Source organism: Mus musculus, chromosome 16, assembly GCF_000001635.26.
Source record: "Mus musculus strain C57BL/6J chromosome 16, GRCm38.p6 C57BL/6J".
NCBI lineage: Eukaryota > Metazoa > Chordata > Mammalia > Rodentia > Muridae > Mus > Mus musculus.
The window spans coordinates 86,870,245-86,886,309 of NC_000082.6; the positions used below are offsets into that span (position 1 = coordinate 86,870,245).

The 16,065-nt window shown below is 37.0% G+C and overlaps 1 long non-coding RNA gene across 2 annotated transcripts in view; it reads left to right on the top strand.

Annotated features, from left to right (window-relative positions):
* Gm32624 (predicted gene, 32624) overlaps window positions 1-7,125 on the top strand; it is a 60,461-nt gene extending 53,336 nt beyond the window's left edge. For both annotated transcript variants that reach the window (NR_169089.1, NR_169090.1), the window contains one exon: window positions 6,650-7,125. This is a non-coding gene — a long non-coding RNA (predicted gene, 32624). The remainder of the gene's footprint in view (window positions 1-6,649) is intronic.
* Window positions 7,126-16,065: the final 8,940 nt, after the last annotated feature.

Below are 16,065 nucleotides of genomic sequence, written 5' to 3' on the forward strand. Positions count from 1 at the left end.
AATGTTTTCTAATGGTCAAATAATACCCACTGTGTCTATAAATAAATGTAACACATTTCCTTATTCATTTATCTTTCAATGAATTGATCAGTTAATCTAATATCTAGATAGCTAGGAAGAGTGCAATGAAAAATAAATGAATTCAGGTATCTCTGACATTGATTTTAAGTCCCGTGGGTTTATATGGCAAGTAGTATGATTACTAGGGCATATGGAAAGTGCGCTTCTAACTCTTGGCACATCTCACTATATTTCTAGCCTTTGAAGGACCCTGTCTTATGGAATGGCTGTACTAAATTTGAATTATCAGTTGAGGTATGTGAGCATTTCCACTTCTCCACATCTGCACCATGTGAAGATATTTTGACTTTCTAATAACAGTAATCCTAGCCATGATGAGATTATATCTTGTGGTTTCAATTTGTATGGCTAGGATGATTATCAATTGCCAACACGGATGCTGGATTCTATGGAAGAGCAGAACGTACTCTTTTTAGTGTCTCTCCAGCCCCAGTTTACTTTTTACATTTTTAGTCTTATTCTTATATAAATAGAAATACGGTCTTCTTTTTTCCCAACAAAGTGACTTCTCACTCTTTTTTTTTCCAATGTGGTTCTAACTGATGGCTAAAGGGTAATTTTAGATGACTGCATTGAATTTTGGCCCTTCAATCCTACCATCTGCTTTCTCTTTGTATTGGCATCCATTGGCTGAATTTGTGCATTCTATTAGAAATATCCTTCATTGTTGTCATGGTGAGTGGTTGTCTTAGTAAAACCTAAATATTTCTGGCAGTTTTATTGGCTTTCCTCTGCAGGGATTAAAACTATGCTATTCTGGAAGTATGTGTGGTGGAGGTAAAGGTAAAATTTCAGGTCTCCAACTTAAGTTCCATTAACACACAAAGGAGAGAAGGCTCCTTCTCTTTATTGAATAGCGGTAAGGGTATTCGCTTTCACCACTGATCCTTAGCACATTCTTACTCTGGTAAGAAAGACTAGATGAACTTTATTGCCCCCGTTGGTGTCTCCTTTGTACTATTACAGAGAGGAACAGGACATGGACAATGATGACCATCCACCAAGGACTTTCCCTCTAAGGCTTTCCCTTGCACCACTGCAAAGAAAATGGGGGGTATTATCTTTGTTTTTGGGTGAATGTGAAATCCCAAGCTCTTGGGGGATAATCCTTAACACCACTATGTCTTCTCTGGAATCATTAGAAAGAATGTGGGGAGATCCTATTTATGACTGGGAGGATGTGAAAGCACAAAGTCCCTTCGTGGTAATTCTTGATACCAGCGAAGATACCAGAGCAGCTGATCAGCCTTAGCAGGACTGAAAGCTGCAGTTTCCCGCTTAGTTTTCTCTGGCATTACTCTTGCAAAAGTTTGGAGGACATCTTTACTTACACTAGTAAGGCAAGAATGGAATTTAAATGTCCTACTTAGCCTTTACAGCGATTGTGATTTTTTTTTGATGGTTTCTGAGAATTCTAATCCTCTTCAAGTCTCACATACATACAACAAAAATCAAACTAATAGAACTCCCTACCATGTCTCTTTGGAGTCCAAATCTTAGCTAATCTGGCTTCTCCTCTGTATCTTTTAGTCTTCTTGTATATATTTTATAAATAGTATTGAGGTATTCAATTATATTCCATAAGACTATGTCTACATTTTCCGTCTGGCAGAAATATTTCTTTGAAAGTGACTTACCTTTAAAATATCTTTCTTATAGAAAAAAAAATGACTGAATTCATACATAGTATTGCATATATTGTCCAGCATAAGGACGTGGAAAACAGAGAAAGGATCAATACAAGGGTAAAAATGGTGTAATGGTTTTCCTGACATAATATGATCAAACAATAAAAAAATCAAAATTTATAAAATTAGTCCAAATGAAAAGGTTTCATTCCAAATGAAAAGGTTGCCTTATGCTTTATCTCCAGTCTCTGTAGCCTTCTTGAATTCTATCAGGCTCATTCAAATCCCAGGCGCAACCTCATCAACAGCAGCTTGTCACTCAGCGGTATCTAGGAGTGGCCTATTTCGTCTGCATCGATTGATCTGTGCCATCCATGAGCTGTTCACGCAGCTTCTGAATTTTTCAACCAAAAAAAAAAAAATGTCTTTCCTTAAATGTTGTGAATATGGAAAGGCAGGAACCAAAGTGCCTCATACAGATGCTGAATAAAACTTAATGGAGACCAAAATCATCAGTCTATTCTAAATCTGCTTGACATTTCTAAGTTTGCTGTTATGAAGCTGCTTTGAATAATCTGCTCTTGGGGTGTGTTGCTACATTCCACAATTCAGTACAAGGGCATATGCATCTTAAATGACACAAAGTATCTTAAAACATATGTGTTCAGGGTAAAGATAGACTCATTACAACAAAGGACAGATTTCATGATGCCTAGCTGCCACACAACAATCAAAGCTGAGACTTATATTTTCCATACTGAGTTATAAAGTATAAAAAGGACCTACTTTTTTTTTACAAAGAATAATAATTCATTAACATTTAACTTCACATTCAAAGAAATATTAAACTTTACCTTCCTGACAAAGAATATCCATTAATTAAAAATGACTGCATAGGCATTTTTAAGTATTTCTTTTCCTATTGCAATTTTGCTTTAGGTAAGAGTTTGGCAAACCCAAAATACATGGCCACAGTTTTCAAGGATCTGTTCAATAAATGTCACTGGTACTTCAAAATGGTGAACAAGATCCTTTAGTAAACATGATGAGTTGCCACATTTAGTTTTCTTATGCGAAAATGGGAAAGAGGAGGACCTGAGCCATATAGACATAGGGCCAAGGACCAGAAAACAAAGCCAAATCCTTCCAAATGAAGCAGCTAAAACTCAGAATAATATTGAATGCTAAAATGGGTCACAGAAAATATCTAGAAAGTTTTTCAACAATTATTTTTGTTGATAATTTTATGTGACTCTAATCATAAGACTGAACTAAAGCACAGAACGTTTCATTTCGTTAGTCCCTTGAGTGATATCGTGTGGTTTTCAAAACCACAGCTATAAGAAGAGGAAATCAGTTTGGTATTTGTATTAGTATATTGTTCAACTGAGTCTATTACTAAACACTAAATTTTGAAAAAAAATCATGTTTTAGTGTATTCACAAAACAAACAACAATAACAACAACAAAAAATGCAAGAACTTGAGCTTGAACCAGTGGTGAAACACATACACTTTGAATCCTTCTTCCCTTGGTAGTAAGTTAAAATAAGAATGATTAAACAGCTGGGCATGTGGCACACATCTTTAATCCCAGCACTTGGGAGGCAGAGGCAGAGGCAGGCAGATTTCTGAGTTCAAAGCAAGCCTGGTCTACAGAGTGAGTTCCAGGACAGCCAGGGCTATACAGAGAAACCCTGTCTCAAAAAAAAAAAAAAAATCAAACAAACAAAACAAAACAAAAAACCCTACTTGGAGTAGTTCTCAGGATACATAGAATACAAAGACCAAATTAAAACATTTTAAAAAGGTGAAACCACACCAAAATAATAGAAACATAATACAACAAAACTCCATGTGACTGTAACCACCTTTGGTGAATACTATGTGGTCATTCATTAAGCTGAAAGACGATTTGGTGGTCATTTTATTTGGAAATTAAAAAGCTTTGTGTGCCAGCATAGTCCTAAAAAAAGAAAGATTAAGGCAGGTCTGTAGAATGTATGTTTTCATATGGTGTTTACATATAATGGCTCAAGAGAGACACTAGTTGGGTTGGAGAGATGGCTCAGAGGTTAAGAGCACTGACTGCTCTATCAGAGGTCCTGAGTTCTAATTCCAGCAACCACATGGTGGCTCACAACCATCTGTAATGAGATCTGATGCCCAGACACACCAGAAGAGGTATATATATATATATATAGATAGATAGATAGATAGATAGATAGATAGATAGATAGATAGATAGAGAGAGGGAGAGAGAGAGAGAGAGAGAGAGAGGGCCACTAGTTAAGACTTGAATGATGTGAGTTATGTGCTGGTTGTTAACACAAGAGTTGTCAGAGTTCTAGACTCTTCTGCAGCTTGCATATGTTGTTACTGATCTGTTAGGGCATCTTCTGGGCGTGCAGAAGCCAGGCCAACAGGTCTTTCAGCTCTTGCCAATTCCTATACATCAGCCTCCAGTACACATGCTAATACCTAATAGTAACTCTTCCTTTACAGGTGTGTATGTCATAACATTGGAAATGAGACAAAAACAGCAGCTCAGGTCTTTCCAACAGATTCTCATATACCCTTGTGGATTCTATTTCTTTCTTACCTTATATCTAACTTTTCTTCTCCTAGTTGTGGAACCAATGGCAAATTCAGTCTTAACACTTGGCACAGTGGCAGCATATCTGCATAAACGTCTGAACCGGCGCCCATGACCATCTGTGACATCATCCCAACAGTGTTTTCTAGTCTTAGGAGGCACCATTTCGCTAATTGGATAAGAACTGATATGCCATGATGAAATAAGGAGAAATATCAAAAGAAAGAAAACATTAGGTCAAGAAAAGAATGAATTTCACCACTGAAAGACGTTTTGAATTTTTATCTCAGGATGAAAGCTGTGAAAGGCAGAAAATAACCAGATCTTGTGAAACATAATGACATGACTTTCAGAAGAAAGAGTGAAGGCAAAAGGATTCTACAGAGGAGGTAGCATGATCAGGAGAGAAAATAAAAACCAGGATCTATAAAAATATAAAAGAATGAAAAATGGATTAGAAAATCCAACTAACACAAACTTTCACATAATCAATACTAGTCACAGTAAATTACCATGTCTAAATTAGACTAGGAAGTGATGACATTCTAGAGGTGAAATTGAATTAATTTTAGGGAATATAGAGTGGGAAAATGGCAGATAACATCAGGAACATGGAACGGTAAAACATGTAACTTCCTAAAAAGATACAATTAAAAAAAATAAAACTATAAACTCCAGACAGTTCCAGGAAAGCACTATATGAAATATGTAAAGGAATTTGTAGTGGATTTTCTTTCCTAGAATTTGAAGCAATGAAGAGGTGAAACCAGAGTTAAACTTTTCCTGTACATGCCAAAGGGATTCGAGGAAGAAGAAAAACAGTATTTCTCAACACTATTGTAAAATATATTTACAATAGTACAACCAGCATATTGACTGTTGCTCAGCTTTTCAAATCAGCCCATATAATGACTCTAGCAGGCTAATATAACAGAAAGCAAAAAGCACAGGAAATAAAAGCTGTGGAAATGAATCAAATCCTTCCCATGCACCAAAGGATACAAAGAAAAATATCATTGGATGTTCTCCACGTGCTATAATCTTTTTATATTAAAAAAAAATGAACACAGGTCAGGGCACAGCCTTCAGTCCCAGCACTAGGGTGGCAGAGGGAATCAATCTCTGTGAGCTTAAGGACAGCCAGGTCTACAGAGTAAGTTCCAGGATGGCCAGGGCTACAAAGAGAAACCCTGGCTCAACCTCCCCACCCCACCCCCCAAAACCCCAAAATTACAGTAAAATACAAGATGATGTAGGAGACAGAGATAAGACTCAGCAGTTGAGAGCACACACTGCTCTTGCAGAGAAGTCAACTTTTGTTCCTAGCACCTATATCAGACAGCTCACAAGCACCTGCAACTCCTTTCCAGGAAATCTGACCTCCTCATCTGGCTTCTGTAGGCATTGAACAAGGTGATAGGGTGCAAAGGAACTCACACAAGCATAAAGACACACTTATTTTAAAATAAAATTTAAATTAAAAAGGTTTAAATACATTTTAAAAATACAGATGATGTTTTGCTGAAATCTACCAAAATGCCAAATTTAATTGTACTCTGAAAATCCATATTCTAGAAAACTTTCTTCTATACTCTAGTATAGACAGCTGTCTGTTTTGTCTGGGTATCTTTCTGATTGAACCCATGTTATTCTAATCCAGCTGAACTGATTCTTTTTATATTTTCATAGCTATTATCCTGGGCCAACATTTCATAACTTTCTTAGGTCATTTGGTCTATTAAAGTCTAAACAATAAAAAACAATTTAACATTGGTTTCCTGAGATACTTGGGATTTTAGATTTCATTGAAGGTGACTCAGAGAACCTTATGAAACAAATCATAACACACTTCCCCAAATTCATGTAGAAACACTCAACCTAGTGTGATTGTGTCTGGAGATGAATATTTAAAGAAAATATGTATATATGTAAAGACGAACCTTTGAGATTCACTACCAGTATCAAAGGAACACACCCCTACTGTTTTTTTTCATGCTCTTCCTAAGAATGGCATATTTTCACATATCATTTCTCTACTCCTTTCCCATAATTTTTGTGGATTAGACTCGGCTACCTTTGCCTGTATCCATAGATGCTTGCCAGTATTCTGACTGTGGTGAGGTACAGTAAGATGGAAGAATGTACGGAATGCAGTTGCCACAGTGGCAAGTGTTTCCAAGCAGAGATGGGCCCACAGGGTTATCTTCATGTAAACTCTGTAAAAGTCTGTGACTGCCATCTGCTTTGAGATACAAACACAACCCAAGCTTTGTCCCATCATGCTTTGTCTCATCGTGTACAGATAATTCTCTGTTCTATTTTGTTTTTTCCTGTTTGTCTTCCAGGTCTTCATGAAAGATATCCAAAACTTGATCTTCACTGAAAAACAAGACTGAAGGCAAGCAGAAGGTTGTTTTGGCAAAGCATACTGAACTGATAAAGAACTAATTAGTGTATTTGAGTTCAGGCCTTGGGACATTTTGTCCAAATGCTTTCTTTTTAATTCATAATTTAAAATGTACCTCTCTCTTTTACTTTGAAACGCATGCTTCCTTTGGAGTAAATTCTGATGGTATATAAAGGAGTGAGTTATATCTAAATGATTTAAATGTGTTCACCATGAATTGCCAGTAACTGTTTTACTCTCCTGACATTATAAAATCTGTCAAATATAATTCAGGAAGATGTCAAGCATTAAACAGAGATATGACAGCTTTAACCTGGGTTGACTTCAAAAGTACCTTACTATCCCTCCCTTGCTTGAGAGTTTTTGTAACATAAATCAAAGCACAGCACTTATAAAATACATTTGTCTCATTTACCTGAGCTCTGTCACATCTTTGAAGGTGTTTCAGGCATTTATTTACTCAGATTCAACAAGGAGCTGAGATGGTGAGGATGGCACAATCAGAATGTAAGGGATGCCTTCAAAGTCCAAACTGATGAGAGATGCTGTTATAAAGAAACGACATAACCACAGATAAGTGTAGACTTCACTCCTATTAAGGAAACTCACTATTTGCGACGCAGAGAAAGCATTTTAGAAAACCACAAGCAATAGGAATGCAGCGCTGTGGAGCCCAGTCCCAATGGATATATTTACAACTCTTGCTGCTAAGACTCCAGGAATATTGATGAAGGAGGTAGGGGATACTGATTGTAAAAATCAGAGAGGTTCAAAAATTTTTTGTATGTGTTTCTGAGACTGTCCTTGTAAGTGGAGAAGTCACACTCATAAAGTCTCATCAACATGGCTGCCTACACATGAACTGATCAAGAACAACAGAAATGCATGTGCTAAAGTACGTGGGGGAAGAACAAGAGGCCTCAACGCTATACAAAAATATTATAGGCAACTAAAGAACTGGCAGAGTGGGAGAAATAATCTTCCCCGGAGAAGAACACACCACTTGGTTATCCACTACAAAACGGTCAGCCCTGAGAACATGCAATCAAGCAACAATATACAAACTGAGAAGATCATATATTGGGAATATATATACACGTGTGTGTATGTATGTGTGTGTGTGCGTGTGTGTGTGTGTGTGTGTGTATGTGCATGTGTGTGTGTATATGTGTGTGTGCATGTGTGTATGTGTGTGAATATGTGTGTGTGCATGTGTGTGTATGTGTGTATATGTGTGTGTGTGCATGTGTGTGTGTGTGTGTATGTGGTGTGTGTAACAACAATTAATTAATAAAAGGCCAGGAATTTACAAGAGAATGAAGAGGGGTTTTATGGGAGTGTTTAGAGAGAGGAAAAAGAAAAACAAAATAATTATAATCTCAAAGGAAAGAAAAATAAAGCCACTTGTTTTTAAAATTTGGCCATGTTACTGTAAAAAATTAAAATCATATAATATTAATTATTGATCTCTGTGAGAGTGGAGAATATACTTAAGCTTATTGTAAAGTCAAGATGTACCTATTTTAGCTGGGCGTGGTGGAGCACACCTTTAATCCCAGCACTTGGGAGGCAGAGGCAGGCGGATTTCTGAGTTCGAGGCCAGCCTGGTCTACAGAGTGAGTTCCAGGACAGCCAGGGCTACACAGAGAAATCCTGTCTCAAAAAAAAAAAAAAAACAAAAACAAAAAAAAAGTGCCTATTTTACACCTAATGCATAAATAGCAAAGCTGAATCCATTTTCATCCATTCTTTCTGTCCTACCACATAATCTTTTCCCATCATCCATGTGTTGGAAATTCTACCAAGGAGAGGTTCCCTGTATAAGATGCATTTGGCCATGTTTTCTATACCATCAATATCAATGAAGATATTCCAATGGATTTTAAATAGCTAGTTTCCTTGAGAAAAGAAGAAAGAAATGTCAACAGGCTGTAGTTAAAGTCTGTCACGTAAAGAACACATTTGGGGGATTTCTTGATAGAACTTCTACATTATAAAGCTATTATGAAGACAACACAGGGCAGGTAAATAAATAGGACATTGCATTGCATGTGGTAAGTTCTCAATAAATTCTGACTTGCTAGGAAGACCTCCAAAGCTACTACTCAACATAGCAAGACAGGAAGTTGTTTTACATTTACATGAGCAGAAAGTATCTTTTCTTATAAAGAACAAAATAAAATGCCACTTAACACTTCTCTGTAATATGTCATAAACTGAACTATTTAATTCTATGTTTCTGATACTCCGAATATCCTTACCGATATAAACTATGCATTAAAAAGGCTAAATCTATCTCATGTTTACTTTACTTTATCTGGTTACTAACATGTTCTAACAAGCCCAGTATCTCTGTAAAAGTATAAAGATCTAAGAACTTAAAATGAAATTGATCTTTCCATGAGGACTTGAAGGTATTTATGAATGAAGGTTGGTAAACAGATAGCCTCATCTCACCGCAGTAAGAACTTACAGAAACATCTGAAACTCTCAACTGGGAACCCAGGAGACAGTATCATCTTACCAAGCTAAAATATCACCTCTCCATGGACAGTAACTTTGGGAGAGGAACACAGCTACTTAGGGAACTTTAAGCTACTATTACAGGCAATGAAATAAAACATATATTGTGGGGTGGGGCGGGGGGAGACTTAAAGAGCTGAATGTTCCCAGGAGTTATATAAACTATATCTACATGTCTGTTGATTACTGTGACTGAAATTGAATCTTATTCCAAGACCCTGGCCTCTTGTCCTTCCAGTAGACTTTGCTAACCTCAAAGATATCAACTCTCAGTACTTTTAGAATTAAGAACTTAAGAGTGCTCCTTTTGGGTTTTGTTTGTGTTTGTTTTCATTTCAATAGTCTTAATTAAGATATAACTAAAACGATTTCCTCCATTTTGATTCCTCCCATTCCTAACTTATACACGGACCTAAACAACCCATGGAGTTTGTCAGAGTGTGTGACTTCAGCCTGCCTTCATTGTCTTGGATAACCAGTTAGAACCTATAGCACAGCGAGAGGCTAATTCTCACTCTCTTACTTACAAGCTGTCTGTCGTTGTTCATGCAAGAGTGGAACATCCTGAGATTTTTCTACTTCTTTATTAGCATGTCTGTTGGGACTTTGTTTGTTTGAGTTTTGTTAAACAGCTATATTGTTGAGTTCTCATGGGTGTAACTTTTCTGTGGATTCTAAGGAGGAGTCATAATCGCGAAGCAGACATCCGGGTTCTCTCGCTCTTACTATTTTTTCTCCCTCATCTTCTGTGATGTTCCCTGTGCTTCGGCTTCAGGGGCGATATTGTAAATGTATCTGTTTGGCACTTGTCTCCTAATGATCTGTTGATGACATGATGTCATGGCATGATGACTAGGTGTGTCTTTCTATAATGGTCTCCATCTACTGCAGAACTGTCTCTCACAGGGAGGATGAGAGCTACAGATATTTGTGGGCATAAGGATAGGCTTTAGAAAAAAAGTTAGAAATTATACCTGGCTAGTAATATGGTAGCAGTAGGCTTTCTTCCAGGATCCATGACCTGGATAGTTCCCTAGATTTTCGGTACCAGGCACTATATATTCTAAATCTAACTTAACAGAAGTTGGTTACCACCAAGACATGCGTGCCAATGCTGTATCTTTAGGGATAGCTTGACATGGTGGTTCAGTTTATGGTTCATAGGTATCAGAGCTGGATAGGGCTACTAATTCCTTCCCTCCCTTGGTAAGTTGCATAGGACTTTCTTATGCTAAGGAAACTCATCCACAGGAAGAAGGACATCAGGTTACATGCAGTTAGAAGCATCTGGGTCCCATAGCCTAGGGATGCTGCCTTCTGTAACTTCAACCTCTGGGATGCATCCCAGGGCAACACCAACTGCCTCCATTATTTTGGGAGTCACCTGGACTATCCCACAAATATCTTGAAAGGAGGTTTCTTGTGACTGGCTCTGGAGATTTTGTCAGATACTTTGTCAGAAATGCAGTAGTCATGTTAATAGTATCGAAGTCTTTTGGTCAGCTACTGGATATTTGTCTTTTTGTAAGTATTCACAATGGAAGATGAATGACAGTTGTTTACAGCCATTCAACAGCACGAGTTATTTTTTTCCAAGTTTTACTAGTCTCTAGATACCTTTTCTGACAAGCTTTACAATTTCAAACAAGTAAATATTTTATATGTGGCAGGGCTTCATAAAAACTTTTATTACCCTAACACTTTCAGATAAACTTAGGTAAACATTCTTGTGTCGTGCTTACAAAAATAATGAAAACGGACCTCAGCTTACATATTTTTATATACTGTCAATGTTAGTATTCAGCCTTCACAATGATATTTTCCCCTGGCCATAGGTACTATGTTTTATTATAGATATTTATTTTATTTTAGGAAAGCTGATGTTAACATAGTTTAGCCTTCACATAAAAGCTCAAATGAAGTAGTGCTCCAAATGATGTCTGTTAGAAATTTAAATGTTAAAGCAATTTCAAAACTTTTCTTAACAAGCAGATTCACTGCTAAATCACAAGACAGGTTCATTAAAAGACGATTAGTAATTTATAAAATATATAGTAACAATAAAAATAGTCACTAAAACTTCTATATTTTTTAATTGTGGTAAAAACTGGCATAGTAGGGTTTTCTTAATATGCATTCTTTGCTTCCTAACACTTGAAATTGTCGTAAAATTTAGAGAACATGTAGGATTTCCCCAATTCTTATTAGTACATGCTAGCTACTTTTTAGTAACTTTTCTAAATTTTGAGCACCCTGAGTTAAAAGGTTTTGAAAAGTCATTCTGCCACCTTGCGTTCCGTACTGTCAAGGCAGTTTTGTGCTTCTGGGAAACCACGGGAAATTTTCTGCCAACAGGGAAGTCTTAATTCTGAATCAGAATTCTAGAATCATCCTGGACTCCTCTGCCTGTATTATTGTTTCCAAGTTTTCATGAACCTATCACAGATATTTGTAACTCAATATATTCTTATGCCAGAGTACGGATTCAATTCTCATTATTTTTACTAAGATTTTGAAAGACAAATAACAAAACTTTAATTGAAACCATATGTGATTCTGTAAAAAAAAAAATGTTTTCTTACATATTCTTAACTGAATGACTAATTGATACATGAAAGTATACATATTGTATACTTTTTTAATGAAATATAAACAAAGAAAAACAAGCTTATATTTTAAATACTTCTTTTGTGTAAGTGGTGAACAACTTGTGTGTGTGTGTGTGTGTGTGTGTGTGTGTGTGTGTGTGGTGTGGTGTGTTTTGAACTCAGAAAACTAGAAAAAGCAAAACTCCAAAATTCCATAAAAGAAAAGAAAATAATACAAAAACCCAATGATAACAAAGGATTGTTGTAAATCAAGTTGAACATCAATAAATAGCCTCTCAAACCTACTTTATTGTGAGAACACAGTATGTAGTCTCAAGGCTATTGATGCAGGGCATCTTCATAATGGTTGACCTTGCTTTCTTAGGCATTTCTTTCCTTGATACGGAGACTCCTGAACTTTTTGTATTTCATTCTGTTCTTGAAAGTCATTGAAGGACTACATCAGAAATGTATAGATATGACAGTTGGGGTTGTAGGGAAAAGGTGGTTACGGTACTAGTCATAATCTTAAAGGGCCTTTTCCCTCCTCTTTCAGGGGGACTTTTAACTTACCACAAAATAACTGATTTGTGTGACTACAATCCCTCTGAGGAAATGATCAATGTGAACGGTGTGCTACTGCCATCTTGTGTCCGAAAAGAGTCCCTCAGTTTCTGTAGCATGCTAGTTGGAGTGAGGAATTCAGAAATGTTCTGAAACTAGCCTTCAGGCTTTTGCAGTAGAATGTAGGAGGGAGAACTTTAGGCTGTGGGTCTCACGAAGCAGCTGTTAAACCCAGAACGCATGACATTCTTGAAGCTGCCAGGGTGTGCATGACTTAACCTGCTCCCCTCGGACTTTTACTCTGAGATGATACTTTTAAAGTTTCGAGCAAAAATTGGAAGTCAGAGAAAGCAACAGATGAAGGCAAGAGAATAACACTTTATCACTAGAAACTACATGGAATTTTCAAATGTTAGAGCCATAACATTTTTCTCTAAGTCTTAGTGTATTAATCCAATATAGTCAGTCAATGCTTCAAAACTTGGGGTGCTTGAATTTAGAAAAAAAATCTTAAAGCCATCAACACTTTCAAAATCCTTTAATTCATTACATTACATCAAAAGAATTCTCAGCATTATGACTGTTAAATATCAGGCCAAGTTGCTGAGAGGATTTCACTATTGTACATAAATATCCAAAAGATGACCTTAGTACTTAGCTATTCTCAAAATCTACGCAATGTAAGAACAATCATGAATATTAGAAAGAGCACAGGAGTGACCCAGTGCTAATCTGCCAACCCAGCATGAACTTTCAGCATCCTCAAAACGCCAAGTACATCAAAGAGAATTCCTCACTCTGGAGAAATAAATGTGTCCTGAATCTCAGTGGAGAGACCAAGTATCACACTACTTCATCACCCAGAACTGAATCTACAAAATTATCTCAGCTATAGAAGCAACACCAGGTATTATGGGAGTATGTCCAGTCATCCCGTAACTTCTGTGACTGAAGGAATCTGAAGTAATCTTTTGGCTGAGAACTGGTCTTGGCTTTGCATTTGAAATCATAGGCAGTGATAGGCTGGTTTTCAGGCCAGGCACCGCCCACTGATGGATGCTTCTGCCTGGCTGCAAGCTGATCATCTGCAGATGGAGAATTGGGTCTCTGTTATCATCATTTCTTTTATCTGAAATCAATCTACTCTTGTTTTTAGACTTTGATCCTATAGTCAGCCTCCTATAAGACAGGCTTTGCCAGCACATCTATACAAAGATGAACTGCTAATGGGAGCCTCAGCTAAAATAACATGCACGGGTTTCCAGGCTGACTGTGACCCATCGATCCTTCCCTTAGCAAACATGTCTGACGTCAGGACCCCTGTACCTGTGCAAGTCCTTGCCAGAGAGGAGGCTAACAGGCAGAGCTGGCATGGACGTTAGGCTGCATTGTTCTAGTCTTGCCCATCTGATATTCCCGTCTGAGAGGAAGAGCTGTAGGAACTGATATAACTTTGGAAAGCCATACTTCCTTCCACTTCATGGTTCTTGACCAATGAAAACAAAGCACCACCAGCGGCAACACCAGATTTGCTTAGAAATCACAATAACAGACTAAAGCATACAGAGTTTTTCTTGTGGACATTGCCAGCACATTACCCAGCCAAGTCCACCCTTCTCTGAGAAATCGGTAAATTTCCCTCAGTGCTCAGAAGATGACAGTGAATCCCATGACTTTTAAAGCTTTATAAACGCAGTCTTGCTTTATATTATTGACAGCGAAATTAACTGCATTGCTTCATAACCTTTGAGAAGAGAATTTAGAAATGTTAGATATCCCTTTAGAAATTTTAAACACAAAATTTCTCATATAAAAATACTTTCTTATCTACAAATACCATAATAGAATTATGGTAATGAAAATGTAAATATATAAAATAGAAAACGATTTTGAAATCCATACCAGTGGAAACTGTAGTGGTTATAAAATAGTACTCCTGAGGCTAATTCTGACTGCTGAAAATGACCAGCAGCATCTGGGTATTTTCCTATCCATTATGCATATTATATGTTATCATGGCTTGCCATGGTTGTTAACCTTGGATAAAATTGAATTTGTTAACAGGACTGTTTTGTGGAAAGTTAGACCACAGTGTACTGCTGAAACACGCAATGAGATTAAGAGGGAGGCTCAAGGGTCACCAAGGTCATCACACTCAAAAAATGAGGATGGCTCCTGGCAGATTGGGTTGATTTGAATGCATTCACTAGACCCTTGAGTCTTTTGCCTGGTTTCAAATATGGCTTCTACTGTTGAGCACACTCCTGATGCAAACCCATAAATTCCTCTACCAATGCCCAGCTTACATTAGACGTGTGTGTTGGCACGTCGAGCACTGTGAGTTAAGTCTCTTCTTGGTAACGTCAGCCTGCCTGCAGTATTCAAAATGAGGAGTTTGAAGGGATACTTTGAATTGTTGATGTTCGTCCTACTAGACAGACATTTGGAATGTAGGGGGAAAAATGATCTAAAATCAGAAATCAAACTTTCAAAAAGATTACAAATTTATTCTAAACTGTACCCAGATGTATTATTTCAAATTTACCAAAATGTTATTTGTGTGTTTTCAGTGAGAACAACAATAAAGATGCTAATATACACAGCATTGGAGAGAAAGGGTTGGGCAGGAGGCCTCAACCCTACACAAAAACTATAGGAAGCTAAGAGATGCTAAGAATTGGAAGAAACATTCTTCCCCAGGCAAGAGCACACCAACTGGTTATTCAGTACCACGTTGTCAGCCCTGAAAACGGACATGCAAGTAACATTATACAGATTGAACAGGCTGTTCACGGGTATAATTAATGAGAAAGAGGCTGTAAATTTGAAAACAAGTAAGGTATAAGAAGGTTCAAAGAGATTAAAGGGATAGGCAAATGGTATAATTGTAATCTTAAATAATAAGAGAAATAACAAAAAATAAATTCAAGTGTCTCTTATATCCTATTCCTCTAAAGTCTTCTAATGTTTAGAATATTTTAGTGAGATCCTTTCTATTAACTTTTTTACTATTCCTTTACTTAAAGGAACTTAATTTACAGTGACCACTGTCAACTATCAACCACCTGTGTCTCATGGTAAATAACTAGGAAAAGTATGTTTTATACAAATTTCAACTGTCTAAGAAAGTGATTAAAATACAGGAAAAAATGTCCCAGATTTCTTTCCCTTTAGTGAGATTCTTAACACCGCATGTTTAAAAAAATTCATTTTAGAGAGATTCTTATCATTACATGTAAATAAGAAGTGTTAACAATCACAGTAGCTTGGAATTGCCTAAGACACTAGCTTTACCTAGCTTTCTTGGGAAATAATTTTTTTTTTTATTTTATTTGAGGTCTGAGGTTTCAATTCCTATTTGATTATGAACCTAGATTGAGCCATAGTCGTGCAATATCGCTTAAAAAGCAACAACAATAAATAAGGTTTTGTTGGGTTGTATCCACAGGAATGTAGTGAGGTTCACTGCTGAGCAGAATCTTGGATTTTGCTCATTAAAAGCTGGAATATAAAATGACCAAGAAGAGGTCTAACAGAAAGCAGACTCTGCCATATGGCTTCAAATTGATGGCCCCAGTGAGAGAGATCTGAGACAGCGTAGCCATCTACTACATCATAAGAGATCCATCTAGGAAGAGAGCAGAAATCATGTCGAACACAATACATGAAACACAAGCCA